The following is a 16,845-nucleotide window of genomic DNA, read 5'->3' on the forward strand; positions in this document are numbered from 1 at the left end:
TCAAAGTATTTATTCAAATTAATTCCGACAAAACAATTTAAATTAACTTAAAATGAGAAGAAAATAGTTGTAAATTAGATCTGTTTGTGAAAATACACATTTGTGGATATATTTTATTAAGTTTAAAAACAGTTGTGGAAGAACACAATGTGGTTTTTTTGGCAATTAGTTAAATTATATCAATAATAGTTTTTTCTCTGAAAACTTAAGACACTGTGCAAAGGGAGGCAAATCAAATTTTCCCAAAAAGGTGCCGTATCGCCAGCTGATGGTGCTATATCAGCAGGTGCTCTATCAGCAGGTAAGTGATCTAGACCTTACTGGTCTGGGTTGGTTGGCCAGGTCACAACACACATTTTTTAAACTAAATACCTCAATCAGTGGCGTAGCTTGCATGTATGCTCAGATGCTCAAGCATCCACATCATTTTGACCAAAAAAATAAAATAGCAGACTTCAACTCAGAAGTATCCAAATGTATCAAGGCCGAGGTTAATATCCAGTCATTTTCGAAGCAGTATGCCTGCATGGTCTTTCATTCAGGATAAATTAGAATATGTAAACAAGATAGTCCAATCGCAGAATAGTGTTTCAAGTTAACTTTTGTTCGTCAAAAAAATCTACGTTATCGGCTAATTAAGGTAAGCGGAGAGGATGATGAAACGCAGACCCTTGGACATGTTTCCTCTGAAATTGAACCTAGTGAAGTGATGTCTTCTCATCTGACTATAGCAACAAACAACTAAAACACCATATCTGACTCCTGATATCGTTTTTGTGACATGAGAACGAGATTCATGAATGGTGGAGGGATTTTTTTAGCAGCACAGAATTTTGAATGTTTTAAGTGTTACATCGCACCCAAAGTCTTAAATTAACATTTTAATAGTTACTTTACACACTTTGAACTGTAATATAGACCTTATAAACTGTAAATAATTATTTTATGTCCATGTAACTGTCTCCAACGCGCGACGTGGCGTGAGTGTTGGCTACGGTGTGTTTACCTTTTGCTTCAATATAATCATCTAGATTTTACCATTATCATCGCTTGTGCGTCATTTTATCATTTTTAGTGATATTACAAACTTTTTATTAATTTACCAGAACTTTTTATGCAATTCTAGTAAATCCAATATGGCGACCCACTAAAGTCCGTGCAGAAATTTGGCGCCATTTTTTTCTCATTGAACATTTGTACAATCATCTCACATCTGAACATTTCATTGCCATATTAGTCTTCATATCGCTTATATATTATAATCTGCAATTTACTAATGACAACAAACAAACTTAGAAAATACATTGCAAGACAGCAACCTACAGTACAAGGTATCCAAAGAAGAACTCCTTTGTTGTTATCTGACAGCAAAGGAACAAGGCTTGAAAGAGAAATCCAATCAGACAACGCAATCCATGACAAAATTGTCTTTAAATGCAAACCAGGGGCCTCTACACAACAGTGTGTTGATTGGTTAAAAGAAAATTTTAAAACCGAAATCAAAAATTTTGGAGATATTCATCTATATGTATGGGCAGCTACATGCAACCTGACTACTAAACACAGAGGTGGCTCTATTTCTCTAACAACATCAAATAATAGTTCAATAGATCTAGTACTACAACTGTACAGAGACATTATAAGCTTCATTGAAAAATTTCCATCCTGCCGGGTTACCTTTTTGAATATCCCAGTATATTCCATATTCAAATACAATGAAAATCTAAAGGTACCCAATCCTGAGGACGTAATTGAACAAGACCATAACTTACTCCATCAGATCCACATTCTCAACGCTGAGATAAACAAACTAAATCGTTCATTGAGACAGCGTGCACAAAGCTGAGTCCACAAACGTAACGTCTTCAAGTTACAAAATTCATTTACGACGTCGTCATTTTCCCCCAAAAAACATAAACGTAACAAAAACACTGGACACTCAGTTTATCACATAACTTTTAATATAAACGTTCTACATAATGCTTTTTTAATGAACAACAAAGTAAAGCAAATGCACATTCTGAAAATATGAATAAATATAAGCTAAGAGTACTTTAATGGAAATGATAAGCGACTATGTCGTGGACCCTATTGAGAAAATGGCGTTAAACGACATTTCTTTAAATTGTAACATAATAACTGGACATTTAAAAAATTGAGGTGTTCAGCCTAAACAATCGAATCATTCTTGTTTTGCAGATTTTTTTAAACCTCTTGAAATGCACATTAGGAAAATCATTCTATTCTAAAACAAAACAAAATGCAATTACATAATTTTCTTTATCGATTCTTCATTTTCGAATAAAATTTCTTCAAATTACTACTTATTACACATAACGAACTACATTCTAAGCGCATCCACAATGGTCGTTATTCAGTTTTTTTGCTCTGAATTTCGTAAGACGACATAATCCAAATCTGAAAAATTCTACTTTACGAAAATTTGGGAAAAAAATTTGAATTTGTATAAATTTCAGGTCAAAATCTCTAGTTCATGCTTATTTAATGTTACAAGTTACACATGTTTTTGCCGTTTTCTATGTGTTCGTTTCATACTTTAAAGATTTAATTTTGAAAGCCTTACTAGTTATGTGGATTTTAATTCTTAATATTCATAATTTTATCATAAAAAAAATCCACATAGAAAAGATATTTCAAACACGGTTGCATAAAACTACTTTTAAAAGCGTATTTTATAGTTGCCGTCAACTTTGTGCACGCCGTCTGAGAGTCACATCACCAGACTTTAATGTAAACCTATGTGTTAATCCAAAACACACCACACGTAGAGGACAAGGAATTGCCTCCAAATTATCCTATAACTTTGAACTTTATCAGGACGGGATTCATCCCAGATATTTACTAAATACAGTTTGGTTACATAAACTTGTACTACAAATAAGATTTGATTGCTGGTTTGTTTAAATTCTACCTTAAAGTACTCTATAAAGGAATATATTGTGGTCAGTGTGGATGTTCCCACGCTACACCAATACCAACCTATATACAGAGATCCAAGACATACTGTAGACAACTTTTAAGTAAGTGTATATATAGATACCTAATTTTATCAATTTTATCCAAGTCGACGGTAAGTGTGGATGTCACCACGCTATACCAAATCCAATCGTAACTGATTTGCTATTAATAAAATTTCAGTAGTCCAATTATTTATCAGTGGTAAGTGTGGATGTATCCACGCTAAACCAAAACAGATTCATTAATATAATCCGCCGCCTTAAAAAAAAAGCTGATTTATTACTAAGCTTCTCTATACCAGAAATTAAATTGTGCGTTACACAACACTGGTAAGTGTGGATGTCACCACGCTATACCAATACCTATTTTACCTGATTTATCAATAAAATTTATGTGCCCGAAGTAGCTTTTCCGAAAAACAGCAACAATATTTCACTTATCGCAGAATTCATACTAATTTGCCATATATATACCAATACTTGTGCATTACACAACACTGGTAAGTGTGGATGTCACCACGCTATACCAACTCCACCTCATCTATCTGATTTATCAATAAAATTTGTATCCATAGTAGCTTTCTTAAAAAGCTGTATCAAGATTTCGTATATAACAGAACCTATTCTATACCAGAAATTAACTCTGCGTTTCATAATACTGGTAAGTGTGGATGTCACCACGCTATACCAATACCTATTTTACCTGATTTATCAATAAAATTTATGTGCCCGAAGTAGCTTTTCCGAAAAACAGCAACAATATTTCACTTATCGCAGAATTCATACTAATTTGCCATATATATACCAATACTTGTGCATTACACAACACTGGTAAGTGTGGATGTCACCACGCTATACCAACTCCACCTCATCTATCTGATTTATCAATAAAATTTGTATCCATAGTAGCTTTCTTAAAAAGCTGTCTCAAGATTTCATATATAACAGAACCTATTCTATACCAGAAATTAACTCTGCGTTTCATAATACTGGTAAGTGTGGATGTCACCACGCTATACCAATTCCACCTCATCTATCTGATTTATCAATAAAATTTGAATCCGTAGTAGCTTTCCCAAAAAGCAGTATCAAGATCTTATATAAAACCGATTTTACTCTATTCCAGAAATTTAATTGTGCGTTACATATATCTGGTAAGTGTGGATGTCACCACGCTAATCCAATACAGACTCGATATTAAATCCTGTTGCCCTACAATCTTTCCAAAAAAAGAGGTATCAAGATTTCATTTAATACATAATTAACCTAGCTAGACCTCTATATATATATATATATATATACTTAATACCGAATCTATAACTCATACAGCATTATTACATGGTAAGTGTGGATGTTACCACGCTATACCAAATATAATTAATCAAAGGAGGTAAATTTTAACATCATAATTTTCGTGAAAGATAGAATACTTCTGTGGCTCCCACTGGAACAACTATAGGACACAATAACACAAACAGCATCAGGTATTAGACTCAGGTGTTGTGGTAAGTGTGGACGTCACCACGCTATACCATAGATATACATATAATCCAGGAAATCTTTAGCTAGCTTCTCATTCTTTTATCTAAAACACAGCTGACTCCATAATTACACAGACCTTCTTATTGTGGACATTGTTAATATCTCTAGCGGTAAGTGTGGATGTCACCACGCTATACCTCATCAGAATACAGAAATATATAGTCTAAACGCTAAACTTCTTACTTCAAACACATCTGTTGGCAATTACACTAACTCTTCTCTTGTGGATATCAGTATTACATAAAGTGGTAAGTGTGGACGTCACCACGCTATACCAAAATCTTCATCTTCTTTACAGACAGCGTCTTCTAACATATCACACATCTGGTTGTATTTATTCTGGAGGTCCGACCTGTTGTGGAATTAGGCGAAATTTTTCTTATATATAAATAAAAAATCAACTAACAGCAGCTCTAAACAACGTGGTAAGTGTGGATGTTCCCACGCTATACCAAGATCCTATCTACGATACAATCCAACATCAACTCTGTTCAGAAACAAATATTATCCTTGGTAAGTGTGGATGTCACCACGCTATTCCATCATCTCAAGCTTTATCTGATAAAAACATACCTAAAATCAATCTTTCTATTATGGCAACTCTAAGACCAACTAGAGACCGGATACCTACACAAGTCTTCACTCCATCTAAGGTCAACGTCTCAGTAAAATCCTACTTACTGAATGAGCAAAAAGCCATCGGGAAAATAGTGGACGCCACCATACGACCAACAGATGTAGACTTGCAATATAAACATGGTAATATTATCTTGGAATTCACTGCAGCAACATTTCTGCATTTCAGCAAAACTCTACTTCAACATCTTGAGGCTCATACTGATGTCACATGTAGCATACATGATAAACAGGACAAATCTGGTAAGGTGGTAGAACAATCTATTGCAGTTAAATGCAATCAAAACCAGCGTCAACATTACAGAATCAATCTATATAACACCACCTGTAGAGTGGAAGTGAATGGACGTAACCACCACATGTTTTTTGATGAATTACAGGCTATATCTAAACAAATGGACTGCATCAAAGACTATTCATCTGTCAATAAGAAAATTAGGGAAGAATGTATTAAATTGCAACAAACATCTGCAAAGAAAATAAATAAAACATCTCCTCCTGCCATCCTGAACAACGGTGCATGTGATGATCAAACTGAGACTACCAACACACTCTCTAAAGAGCTGACTGTTGTGAACAAAAACCACCAGGACACAGTTAAAAAAGGTGCTGACAAATCAGATCCAGACAATATTTGTCCTAAATGTAATCGAACACTACTTTCACGAGGCGTCTTCTGTATTAAAGGCAACCATTGGATTCACTATGCCTGTGAAAAGCTAAAAAAATCTGAAATTGAAGAACTTGAAAAAGAGTCGAACAACATCCAGTACACTTGTACCATATGTAATGCAAGAGACTCTATACCTGCTGATGGAAATATACCAACCAGGCAATCACAAAAAGTCAAGAAACTTATGCCAGTTGTCATTCCGGATGTTGCATCACCAATTTCTTGTGTCTCCGCTGCCAGGGCTATCTTAAATGAGGAAACAGTCATCAGAGATCAAATAGAGGACCTGCCTCAACCAATTGTACAGTCACATCTGTCACTTACAAACAGAGTCCCAATAACAGTCACAAGAAATGACATTTCCTTATATATCTGACAAAGAATTACGGCAAAAGGAAGGCAAACTGCGTAAAATGGAAGAGGAATTAAAAAAGGAAAAAGTGACAATTAATGATGCACTGAAAGACCAGGCACATCTAAAAACATACTCCCTCAGTCTAGAGGCCAAAGTAAAAGAACTGGAAAGCTCAAATAAGATATTGAGGATGAAAATTGTAGGTACACAACACTCAGGCTCTACTGAAACCATGAACAAACAACCTCAACCTATCTTTCAAGAAAATCAACCAGTGTATACTCCTCAACACACAAATAGTATGGATACTTACATCTCATCACTTGAAAATAACATCATCAAAGATAGAATAACCCATATTGAAAATACTCGTCAGTTATATAGACAAATGCACGACATGGAACTGCAGTCCATCCAACAGAGGCTCAGAACTCTAGAACTGACATTATCACAATCAGCTAGGCCACACTATCAGCCATATCATACAAGCCACTTCCAAATGCAGTACCCAATTCCACAGGGCCCTGCCTACATGGCTAGATTACCTACATATCCCCAGCAGTACAGACCAATGAGCACCAACTGGCCAGGTCAACCACAACACACGCCAGCTTACCTTCCAAACATGCAAAGACCAATATTTCCTTCGCATGGATTACCTCCACATCCTTCAAATATTCCGCCTCCATCTTATTTCCATCATCAAACAACGGTAAACAACCAACATAACCGTCAACCAGCCCAGCAAACATTTACAGGAGCAAACCTGCACTTCAGGCATGACAACAAAAACAACCAAACCGTGAATACTGTTATTAATTCCACAACAGGGCCTCAAGCAACCAATTTGGTCAATCAGCCTCATAAATCTGTCACAACTACACCTCCGACAGAAAATGCAATCTCAAACATGGCAACAACACCAACCATGTTAAATTCTACAGATACATCTGAACTTCTTAACACAGTAAGTGAAATCAAAAGGTCACAACAAGAACTCACAACAGAACCTGAGGACGTCAGCAGTACGTTAAACAAGGAACAATCTATACCTGACAAAGAAGTTCCAAATGTTCAAAGAAATCAAATATCACAGGAAGCTATTGGACCCAGCTCAAATACTGAGGATTATCCAACAAATCAGCCGGACTCTTTTTTAGAACTTTGCCAGAACATCCAGATAATCACATAGCACAGGATGCCTCTACTTCAACTTTACTAAGAATATCCTCCTTCAATTGTAAAAATGTATATAATTCCCAATCTTGTATAAAAGACATTTTAGATTTTACCGATTTTATATGTATTCAGGAACATTGGCTATTCAAGTTTGAACAGGACAATATAGGAGAACTCTTTAACAAAACATCTTGGACATGCAAGTCAGTTGACGAAAACAACCCTATACCTCCAACTCAAAAACCTAGAGGATATGGTGGAGTAGCTATACTTTGGAAACAGCATCTCGATCATCTTGTAGAAAAAATTAATGATGGCTCAGAGAGAATTATATGTATAAAGATAAATGTAAAACCAAAGCCAATTCTATTAATCTGTGCTTATATGCCATGTAGAGGGTCAAAACAGGCAAACGAACAGTTCAAAGAATGTCTTGACCAGCTCCACGAGATAATTCTCAAATACTCCGACACATGTACACCTGCCCTATGTGGAGACTGGAACTGTGATCTGATGAAAACATCTATTTAATCAGCACGGTTAAAGGAACTCGAAGACTTCATAAGTTCTAAGAAGCTATTGTTTAAAGCAACCCCATTAACATTCATTCATCCAAATGGCAATGAAACATCAACAATTGACTATATCTTTGTACACGACAGTCTAGCCGATAAAGTTTACAACACCATTAGACTGGATATGTTGTCAAACAACACCTCTGACCACTATCCTCTTTTAACGGAAATTGAAACCGAGATTATTAGCAAGAAAAAACAAGACCAACCAGTAGTGTCAAATAAAATCAAATGGGATAAGATAGATTTACAACAATACCAAGATAGTTTAACAAAATGCCTTCAAGAAAATCCCATTGACTACTTGAATGATTCAACTGCAATAACAAGACTTATGGAAACCATAGTTACAGCTCAAAAAAATATAGTACCACCATCTAAAATATCAACCCAACGAAACAGACATATCTGGAATGATGAAATTGAACAATCACTGAAAATGAATAAATCATCACTTGATAAATGGAAATTAGAAGGAAAACCAACAGCTGGCGAAACTATGCAAGAAAGGAAAAAAACTAAAAAGCAACTGCGCAAAGCACGGAGACAAGAAATTGCGCGGCAACGAGATGAATCGCTACAGAAGATCATGAACGCTAAGCAAAGAGATAGCAAAACATTCCATAGACTTGTAAATGCACAAAGGAAAACCAAAAAATATTCCATATCAGACCTGACTGTAGAAGACAAAACCTATTCTTCTCGGGAAGAAATACTTCAAGGTTGGAACGAGCATTTCAGCAAGCTCGCAACACCTGAGTCTAATACCACGAACTCGGATCATGCCAACAAAGAATTTGATATAGACATTATTGAAGAAATCTGCAAACAAAATGCTGTACCATTAACTTTCACAGCTGAAGAAATTGACAAAGCCATAAACCAACTGAACACCAACAAGGCACCTGATATATACGGTATTACAGCAGAACATGTCAAATATGGTGGAGATACATTACTGCAGGCAATAACATCTATAATCAACAACATCTGCTCCTCTGCAACCATACCAGACTGCATAAAACATGGAATCTTAACACCAATATTCAAAAACAAAGGACTACCAAATGAGGCAAAAAATTATAGAGGAATCACTGTACTCCCAATTATCGGGAAAATCCTTGAAATTCTACTGAGGAAACTGCTAAGAGACATCATCGATATTCTCCAAAACCGATTACAAAGAGGTTTCACTCCTGGGGTATCGCCTTTATATAGCGCACTCATACTCCTAGAATCCATAGCAGAATCAATGGACCAAAAGATTCCTGTTTTTGTAGCTCTGCTAGACGCCAAATCTGCATTTGATGTTGTCAATCTTAACAGCTTACACCGTAAACTCTTTCTATCAGGAGTCGGTGGGACCCTCTGGCTACTTATCCGCCAACTGAGTACATACGCCACAACCTCCATAAAATGGAACGGTCTAATGTCAAAACCATTTCCTGTACAACAAGGAGTAAGACAAGGCGGCATATTAAGCACCGAACTGTACAAAGTTTACATCAATGATGTATTGGACCAATTAGAAAACAGTGGCCTTGGCACCTACATCGGAAATATATACTGTGGATCCCCAACTTGCGCAGATGATGTTGCTCTCATTGCCAATTCTCCTAATGACCTCCAAACAATGATAAGTACGGTTGAGAATTACAGCTTGCAAGAGAAATACTCACTCCAACCAACAAAAAGTGTTGTATTAAAACATGAACCACCTTCAAAAGATACAGGCTTCAGCTTCAAAATTAATAACATAGAAATGAATGAGCCAGATTCAGCTGTGCATATTGGCATAAAACACAGCTCTGATTTAAAAAAAACTACCAGCATCCATGTTGATGAAAACATCTCAAAGGCAAGACGAACTATGTATAGCCTGATGGGGGCTGGTCTGCATGGAAAGAATGGGCTAAATCCAATAACATGTCTTCACATTTTCAACGTTTATGTTCTTCCCGTTCTTATCTATGGAATTGACATTCTTCTTCCAGACAATAAACAATTAGAGCCACTAGAAGTATTCTATCGAAAATCAATTAAACAGATCTTGTCGCTTCCCAACAACACGGCGGATGCAGCAATTTATACTATAGCAGGAGTTATACCACTCCAAGGCATTATACACAAAGCAGCCTTAAACATATACAACAAGATTTGTGGTATGGAATCATCCGTTGAAAAAGATCTGGCAGAAAGACAACTCGATATCCGGATTTAACTCCAAAAACTGGTTCTCTAAAATACGTTGCTTACTTGCACAATATAACCTACAATCAGCTCATGAACTTATACAGAACCCGGTCAGTAGATACAGATGGAAAGCAATTGTTAAGAAGGCAGTGGACAACGTTTGGTATGAACAACTCAGGACAAAAGTATCATTATTCAGCTCTCTTCGCAATTTATCTGCAAATAATATTCTATGGTACAATATTCATCCATGTCTGGCAAGTGTTGGTACCTCTGCACAAGATATTAGCCGCCTACAACCAAAATTAAAGCTATTAACAGAAACTTATTACCTGCAAAGCAATAAGGCTGCATTTAACCAGAATTCAATAGATCCAACTTGTCTTCTCTGCAACGAAAATTCAGAAACTGTTGAACATTTTATTCTAGATTGTAAACCTCTGAATAATATTCGTATACCATACTTGTATGAATTAGACTGCTTTCTTCGTAGCATTAAAAACTGTGATAAATGCTTTAACCTAACCAGCTTAGTAATAAATAAACAGCTTATTTTAGACCCAAGTAGATTATTATGCGCATGTGGCTGTAGATGCAAATGCATGGACAACTGCTTCAAAGTGGAGTATATAAATAGAAAACTGTGCTATGCGTTACATACCAAAAGAAATGAACTTTTGAAAGCTCTACCGTCAAACAAACGAAAGGGCCATTGAATGTAGCCAGCATTCACCCCACGGGCGTAGATTTTTACTTTTTTGTTTACCAAAGACCCCTGTAAATATAGTCCTGTAAATATATATATTGTGAACTTTTAAACCGATTCTGAAAAGAAGTGCTCCTTTGAAGGAGGGAATTCCTTACACAGATACAGATACAGATACATGGTAAACGACGTGATAAAAAAAATCAATTTGTAATATACCGTGAAAATTCCTAGGCTTATGAATTCCCGTTTATATCTAGGTTCAAATACTAGTTTTATTTTCAATTAAAGAAAAGGTCCAATGTTCCCCGCCATGCACATCACAAATGTTCATGTCATGTTTTATCTATCAAAGGGCAAGGAACAAGGGAATAACTAAAAAAGCACTTGTTTTCTTTTTCTTTTCTCTTTTCAATATCTTCAGAGAAATTAAAGCTTACAGCAAATGAAATGGGATTTCCATTACCATTTATATTTCAAAGGGTCATAACTGGTTAAAAATATTTGAATATTACTTATTTTTGAAAGTGTCAAAGACATTGCTGATGATATGAGTTTCACTTAATCTGTTAATCTGACAAAAATTGTACACATGAGAGTGCTAACACGACCGGTTGGTCGGAGGCCCGGTATTTTTATGTCTCCTGCAACGCGTTTAGCTAAATACTAGTAATCAAAAATCAAAAACCTAAGGTTGTAGACGCAAATTCCTGGAAAGAAGAGTCACTTCAGTTCCTATATTCCGAAGTTCCTTAATTATACAAAAGTGCCGCTGTAATGGGGTCCGTTTTTGATATGTCAAATATGAAATTAGGTGGGAAACTTTTAAATGCAATATTCATGAATTAAATGAAGGTACTTTCGAGGAAACAATAAAATTCAGTTGAAAATATAAATATATGAAAAGGTGGGTATTTTGAATTTAAACAAAAATGTAACTAGTGTCCGATTCTGGGGGAGTACATGTGCTTAAATAAAAAATAATTTTCTGCATAAAAAGGTCCAAAATTTTTTGGCCTCGCTCCGCTCGGCGAAACATCCACATCATTTCAACCCTGGCAACGCCGCTGTCAATGATGATTGTGGCCAAGTCTAGTTTAATTTAGCCCAGTAGTTTCAGAGGAGAAGATTTTTGTAAAAACTTTAAGCTTCTGTCAAAGTTTGGTACAAATCCAGGATAGTTTAAGAAAGTTATTAAAATTTCAAAAACTTTAACCACAGAGTGAATATTTGTGGGGGCGACGACGGAATGAAGGATTGCTATGTTTCACTATTTCGAAAAATGTTGAAGGCTAGCAAAATTAAGACCACTTGTAAGTAATATACAAAAAAACAGGAAATAAATTTTTACAAAATTTCCATCTGAATATTAGTTTGATTGTAAACAAACTTCTGTTCATGTTTAGTACAGAGTTATTAAAATTTCAAAAACTGAGTGAATATTTGTAGAAGACTACAAAAGAAATGTAGGATGGCTTAGATAGTCTTGCTTTTGCCACTAAAGTTGCAGGCGCTATGAAAACATGAAAATAAGTTCATGGTCAGATGTACCTCATCAGACAAACATGTTTACCTTTATATAATCATTCTGTATACCAAATATAGTTGACCCTTTTTTGAATATCTCTTATAACTTTTACTTATAGTATCCAAGAAATAATCCTTATCACAAAATTTAAATATGAACAAATATCCATGAAAATAAGGTCAAGGTCAGAAGAACCTTGTTAGACAGACATGTGCACCATACAATCATTCCATCCATTAAAACATAAATAAACATGAAGAATTACCTTGTTTCAGAGAAACAAATACATAATCACAAAACTGAACATTAATCACTGAACCATGACTAGTTTAGGATTCAGATTCAGATTCAATATTTTATTAAAGTCTCATTACTTGCAATACATAAATATACAGTACATACAGAGTATATACACAATATAAAACAGATAATACACAAATATAAATTACAAGTACCATTCTATTAAGAATTATGAGAGACTATAAAACCATTTCTATATAAAACTAGTTAAAATACATACGATTATTACAATCATTTCATTTTAAGAATATAAAAAGGTATTTCTTCTACTTAAAATATCAAAGCAGGTTTTGGCAACCATATCATAACAATCAATGTTTTTAAATAAATAAACAAATTTATCATCATCAGACAAATCATTAAAATCTACATTATATTTCATAGCTTCGCTATATAAACAAAAGCGCAAATCTGCATATAAAGGACATGATAGTATTACATGTTTTTCGTCTTCTATGTTATCATTACACATAAAACACACTCTTTCGTCTACATTTTTATTTTCATACCGCCCTGTTTCAATTCTCAACGGAGCTACTCCGCATCTAAATTTAGCAAAAGCACTTCTATATCTATAAGATAATGTTTTAGATAAATATAATTCACTACCATAACTGTCTTTAAACAATTTATAAGTCCGCAATTTTTTACCAACATCTTGTGTTAATATTCTATTTTGCCAATTTTCTATATACTTATCAAGTAAAAATTCTTCTATCTGCATAATATTTTGTTTACACAGTACATTATTTAAATCAGTATACAAATCTAAATTACATTCTTTAAACTTAGACATAATCCTAAAACACCAATTTCTTCTCTTATTAAGAGCATTTCTATAACACCATTTAAAAATTCTATAATTTAATCTATCTGTGCACATTATGTTACATCTAGCCCAGTGTCGAAAAACACAAGTCCACTGCTTAACACTTGGAGGTCTCCAGCCCATATCCCCTTGAATTGCATCGTTTGGGGTATATTTACCCACACCCATAAAAGACCTGTTTAGGCTAGGCATTCCCTCAGGATGGTAATAATGAATTGCTGTTTAAAGTCCTGTGGCAATTAAATGCATATTCAGGACAGGTTCATGAATATTAAGCCTACTTTGTGCAATCCACAAATAGAGCAGCAGCAAATGCCATTTTTTAAATCATTGGTTTTAACATGCCAGGGGGTCCAACTTGAGACCAACGCAATAACACAAGACAACTGATGTAATCTTTGTATGAAGGACATGTATACCTTTTTTATAATTTTATAATATACCAAATATATAGTCAGCCATATTACACATAAGGTTGCAACCATTTGATTTTCTGGGGGGGGGGGGGGGGCTATGGGTTTTTTTTCCTGTGCAAACTTTTTTTTTCGCCTTTGGCAAAGAACAATATATTTTTTTAGCAACAAACCAAAAACATTTTTTTTCTTTCAATTTTAGCATTACATAGTGGCAGCTGAGGGTGAAACCAAAATTTTTTTTTCTCATGGTCCAAAACAAATTATTTTTTCACCAAAACCTGAAACCTGGAAACAAACTTTTTTTTCCAAAAAAAAACCATAGCCCCAGCCCCCCCCGAAAATCAAATGGTTGCTGCCTAAAAAATGTCAAATTCATGTCATAACAAGAATGTCTTCAAAGTACCCAACATGGATGCCCCCACTTGTATTATCATTTTACATGTTCAATGGAACATAAAATTGGGTAAAAAGTCTTCTTTGGCATTAAAATTAGAAAGATCATACCATAGGGAATGTGTGTACTAAGTTTCAAGTTGATTGGACTTCAACTTCATCAAAAACTACCTCGACTAAAAACTTTAACCTGAAACTTGCACTTTCCTTTTCTATTTTAATTGGACCGTGAAATTGGGGTCAAAAGTCTAATTTTGCTGTAAAATTAGAAAGATCATATCATAAGGAACATACATACTAAATTTCATGTTGATTGCACTTCAGCTTAAAAAAAACCTACCTTGACCAAAAATTTTAACCTGAAGCGGGACAGACGGACGAACGGTACGACAAACGGACGAACAGACCAGAAAACATAATGCCCCTCTACTATCATAGATGGGGCATGAAAACACCCTGGTTATTGAACCTGAAATATAGGGTAAAATGTATAATGAAACACCATGAGGCATCTGCATACAGATATGGAGCTATCGAGCCTCTTCTACAGTTTGCATAATTATGATTTTTCATAAATCCTTTTAGCATTATAGTCACCTATTAACAGCATTGGTAGCTATATGATGGTAATCAGCAAACACAATGATCAATTCTGTAAGGTAGTGCTTAAAGCATCGTTTATTTTGGGTCTTATTCAAACCAGCAAAGAAATTACACAAAAAATTCTTAAAAAAGTTGAATGATGATGATCGACACCTAATGGAAATATAAATCATCTGCATGTGTGTCATACCGTGGACCACAGAAATCTCTTCCCCCTTAACTTATCCAAATTCAAATGAAATGAGGCTGGTTTTTCAAAAATATTTTATTTACCAATTATAATTATTATGATATATCACAATGATACAAAATATCCAAATGAAACCAAACACAATCTGCTTTTGTTAGGTGTGTACGAATATCAAAAAACAAATTGATTCTAGGGATATGATTTTGGACACGTCTGTAAATTATCTCTACAATAAAAAGGAGGAAAAGGATCTGCATCATGGGTTTTGTATCATTAGCATAATATTACATTTATACAAAATAAATGTTGACATTACTGAGGATTCTATTTATTTTCCGGGTTGTTTTTATAATATTGTTTTGAATACTAATTAGGGGGAGATAATCCTAATGTAATTTCCAATTAAATAAGCATTATGAATTAAATTAAATCATGTCTAATTTTTGATACATGTATTAAATTCTGTAAACAGAGTAATTATTCTTTGTTTAATAAAAAAAACCTTTTTATTGCTAACCAAACTTATAAAAGAATTCCATAAACAACAGAATCCTCAATTAGTGCCAACTTTTAAAAATGACATTAAAAAAAAACATTACAATTCTTAAACAAAGGAAATTAAAGCTATGTTTATGCTACAATAAAAAATACATGAATCAAATTATTTTTTGAGAACAAACTCAACTTATTTACTGGGTTATAAAACTAGAGGCTCCAAAGAGCCTGTGTCGCTCACCTTGGTCTATGTGAATATTAAACAAAGGAAGCAGATGGATTCATGACAAAATTGTGTTTTGGTGATGGTGATGTGTTTGTAAATCTTACTTTACTAAACAGTCTTGCTGCTTACATTTATCTCTATCTATAATGAACTTGGCCCAGTAGTTTCAGTGGAAAATGTTAATAAAAATTTACAAATTTTATGAAAATTGTTAAAAATTGACTATAAAGGACAATAACTCCTTAGGGGGTCTATTGACCATTTCTGTCATGTTGACTTATTTGTAAATCGTACTTTGCTGAACATAATTGCTGTTTACAGTTTAGCTCTTTCTGTAATAATATTCAAGATAATAACCAAAAACAGCAAAATTTCCTTAAAATTACCAATTCAGGGGCAGCAACCCAACAATGGGTTGTCAGATTAATCTGAAAATTATAGGGCAGTTAGATCTTGATCTGATAAACAATTTTACCCTGTGTTGGATTTGCTCTAAATGCTTTGGTTTTTGAGTTATAAGCCAAAAACTGCATTTTACCCCTATGTTCTATTTTTAGCTGTGGCGGCCATCTTGATTTTAAAGTCAGGTCACCGGACACATTTTTAAAACTAGATACCCCAAAGATTATTGTTGCCAAGTCTGGATTAATTTGGCCCAGTAGTTTCAGTGGAGAAGATTTTTGTAAAAGATAACTAAGATTTACGAAAAATGGTTAAAAATTGACTATAAAGGGCAATAACTCCTAAAGGGGTCAACTGACCATTTCGGTCATGTTGACTTATTTGTAAATCCTACTTTGCAAAACATTATTGCTGTTTACAGTTTATCTCTATCTATAATAATATTCAAGATAATAACCAAAAACAGCAAAATTTCCTTAAAATTACCAATTCAGGGGCAGCAACCCAACAAAGGGTTGCCTAATTCGTATGGAAATTTCAGGGCAGATAGATCTTGATCTGATAAACAATTATACCCCATGTCAAATTAGCTCTAAATGCTTTGATTTTTTAGTTATAAGCCAAAA

This window comes from Mytilus trossulus, chromosome 8 (assembly GCF_036588685.1).
Source record: "Mytilus trossulus isolate FHL-02 chromosome 8, PNRI_Mtr1.1.1.hap1, whole genome shotgun sequence".
Lineage (NCBI taxonomy): Eukaryota > Metazoa > Mollusca > Bivalvia > Mytilida > Mytilidae > Mytilus > Mytilus trossulus.